This window comes from Grammomys surdaster, unplaced genomic scaffold (assembly GCF_004785775.1).
Source record: "Grammomys surdaster isolate TR1022 unplaced genomic scaffold, NIH_TR_1.0 125671, whole genome shotgun sequence".
NCBI lineage: Eukaryota > Metazoa > Chordata > Mammalia > Rodentia > Muridae > Grammomys > Grammomys surdaster.
In genome coordinates this window covers 329,558-333,174 of record NW_021620508.1, presented here as the reverse complement: position 1 = coordinate 333,174, position 3,617 = coordinate 329,558, and positions in this window count along the sequence as shown.

Genomic DNA, 3,617 nt, shown 5'->3' with positions numbered 1-3,617 from the left:
GGTAGAGCCCCTGCCTAGAGTCCCCCAGTGAGGGGCTGGGGGCGTGGCTCAGTGGTAGAGCCCCTGCCTAGAATCCTCCAGTGAGGGGCTGGGGGCGTGGCTCAGTGGTAGAGCCCCTGCCTAGAATCCTCCAGTGAGGGGCTGGGGGCGTGGCTCAGTGGTAGAATACTTTTATAGCATGCAAGGGTTTCTAGAATGTTCCAACTAAGAGACAGAGTCGGAGAGGAAAAGAGGATAATAAAACATTGATTTTAGAGTGGGGCTCCAGACCAGACATCCAAGTTACAACAGCCTTAGGTGGAGGACTTTCCTGGAGTTGAACTCATCTCAGTTCCTGGAGGGAAGTCTGGGTTTTCTGCCTCCCACGGTGCTGAGACTGCTCACAGTCCTGTCACAGAAGGAAATTGGGTGATAGGTCATGGATGTTTCATGGTAGCCAAAGGCTTCTGAAGAAGTGCAGGGCATGGAGGCAGGACTCCTGGGAATGGTAGCTTTGAAATCATTCTTTTTCCTTCCAATGAGATAAATGAACTCCGTTTACGGTAACTTGACTGTCACATCCTCTCTAGAGAAGCAATGGAGTCAGGAACATGAGAGATTTCAGGGCGGGAACTCCACACCTGGTTGTAAACCCTAGGCTCCTAGACAGGACTATGGTACGTGAATGATGTGGGTGCCCCTCCCCAGGGCTTCCAGGATCATAACGCTTCACAACATACACCAAATAGCACATTGGTAAACAGACCTGGGGTTTAGATTCCACATCTCCAGCTGCCCGCCGTGACATCCCAGCCTCTGGTCTAAGGACAGTGATGATGCTGGCGTGATCAGTTTTAAGGTGTATTGTGTGGTCACCCTTTCTAAATCATAAGTGCGTGAAACACTCCCGTGTGTCTGTGGCACAGATTGTACGGGTGCTGTGCAAAAGGCAGGCTGATGTCACTACAGATGATGTCACTTGCTCTGCGGTGACCTGTGACTTCCTGGTAGCTGTTACGTCCCCCCACGGGCTTGTATTTTGAACTCAGTCTTCAGTTGGTGGTGCTATTTTGAAAGGTCACATGTGGTGCTTTCAAGAGATGGAGTCTGACTGGCAGAAGCAGCAGAGCCAAGCCCTTGTCTCACTCTCTACTTCCTGGTCATCCAGGATGTGAAGAGACTCTGGCAATGCCATACCTCTTCCCACCATGATGGGCAGAAATGTCTGTGAAACCATCAGCTGAAGTGATCCTTCCCTCCCTTGAGCTGTTTCTGTGGGGCGTTTGGTGTCATTGACAGACCAGACCTCTGACTACTGAGTTGGATAGGAAGACCCTGGAGAATAAAATATGGTTTTCCACTCACTTTGCAGGGAAGATAGCTCAGAAAGATTGACCAGTTGGGTGGCAAGGGGCCCCCTGCCTGCCAGCCTGCTGTCTTGCCTGTGAGGTAAGCAGATAAGTCTGAGAGAGGAGGTCGGTGAGGAAGAAGGGATGTGGTACTTCTGGGCTGTGAGTCCCCACCTGGCTCCATTGTGGCCAGAGCCCAGCCCTGCTTAGCCAGCCCAGCCTCAGGAAAGTTCTGGATGTACACACACACACACACACACACACACACACACGGCAAGCATGGCTCTGGTAAACCTTGCCCTTCTCCCCCATTCCCTCCACCTTGCTAAAAACCTGTTAGATCACATTCCTAAAGCTATCCACCAAAGTCTGTTCCCTTATTTGGCAACTTCCTCCTCCTGAGACTGACCACCAAGGTCCAGCTATCAAAGTACTGAAGTCCAGGATCAAAAGCCTTCCTTGGTCTCTTTAATTAGTATGCCCAGTTAAAATGAAACACCCCATCCTAACCCAGGGTTTCCCTTTTCCTCTTTATAAACCAACATCTCCCCTATATTCAGAAGCAGGCCTTTGTCCCTCAGGGCAAATATCCTTCCTCCCTTTGTCCATTCCCCTTCTCCTTCCTCCTCTGTCTCCTGTCTTTGTCTCTTATTCCCTCCCTTTTGTCCCTCTGGGACAAATAAATCACCTTTGTGCTGAGCGTGTGGTCCAGGTCTTTCCTGTGCCTTTCAAGTCTTTTCAAGAATCATGGATGTGCCTGCCGGGGGGGGGCCTGTATCTATGGATAGGGGCAGGTCAGGGTTGAATTACATCACCCCAGTCAGAAGTGACTCAGGAGATAGAATCCAGACCAGACTGCTGCTCAGGCCACAGTGCCTTTAACCCTTTCCTCTTGCACAGATACCCACAGGGATCCACCGAGACCCTGAGAGACTCTGCAGCTAACAGAGCTCCAGGTGTTGGGATCTCTCACCTGGAAACATGCATTCATATCTAAGGAGGAATGGCCGGACATGCACTGTCCACTCCCCATACCTTCCCTGCCTGTTGCTAGGGAATCAGAGATCCTGGTTGGAGGGTTACGCTGTAAAAACCCCTCCCTCAGAAAGCTATGATAAGGTACCCAGCGCCCCATGTGGGTCCAATTTCTCTGTCAGAGGCTGCACTATGCTATCTCTGATTCAGGAGCCTGAACTCAGAGCCCCTGACATTGTAGTCTGTCTGTCTGTCTGCTCATGGCATTAAAATAACCCTTCTAATAAACTTCTTACCCACAGCAATCCATCTCAGTGTCTGCCTTGAACCCTGAACCCAGGAACGTTCAGGAGGTCATTGGGACCTGAGGAACATCGAGGCGCGAGTCATAGCCATGGCTTGGTGGTGGCAGTCCCCCATATAACACATGCAGCCTACCCCTCCCAGTCTCTGAGACCAGGAGGCCCTGCTAGCCCTCTTCCAGCCAGCCTTAGCTCATCCCTGGTTCTCTATGGTGGTAAGTCATTGTGTCCTGGTACCCACTTCTGCTCACTTGGTGTTTCTCAAGGGAAGGGAACCATCAGCCTTTCTTGTCCCCAGGCCCAGACGAGGCCAGAGGAAACCACTCTTAGGAGTCCCCATCCCTCTCCCCACCCCTCATCTGAGGAAGTAGCAGGAACCATTTTGGACTCCTGTCTTCTCTTGGGCATTCTTGAGTACCATTGGGTCCTCCTCCATGGGTCCTGACCCCTACTATCCCCTTTCTCTATCAATGACCGTGAACCCTGAAGGTTTGTTCACAGCCTTCAATCCCTGTGATCCCATCTGGAAATGATCTGAACTGTTTTCACTTATTCTGTTCTTTTAAACCAACTCACTCAAGGGGCCGGAGGGATGGCACAGCAGTTGAAAGCACATACCGCTTTTGTAGAAGAGCTGAGGTTAGCTCCCATTACCCAGATTAGGTGGCTTACAACGGCCTGCAACTCCAGTTCCAGGAGCGTTGGCCTCCTCCTCTGGCCTCCGTGGATGCACATACAGACAAGGAGGAAAACACGCAGGCACATAAAAATAAACCTTGTAGCCAGGCATGGTGGCGCATGCCTTTAAACCCAGTACTTGGGAGGCAGAGGCAGGTGGATTTCTGAGTTCGAGGCCAACCTGGTCTACAGAGTGAGTTCCAGGACAGCCAGGGCTACACAGGGAAACCCAGTCTCGAAAAAGCAAAGCAAAGCAAAACAAACCTTGTAAAATTCAACTCTACATGTGTATTGTATTGTATTGTATTGTATTGTATTGTATTGTATTGTATTG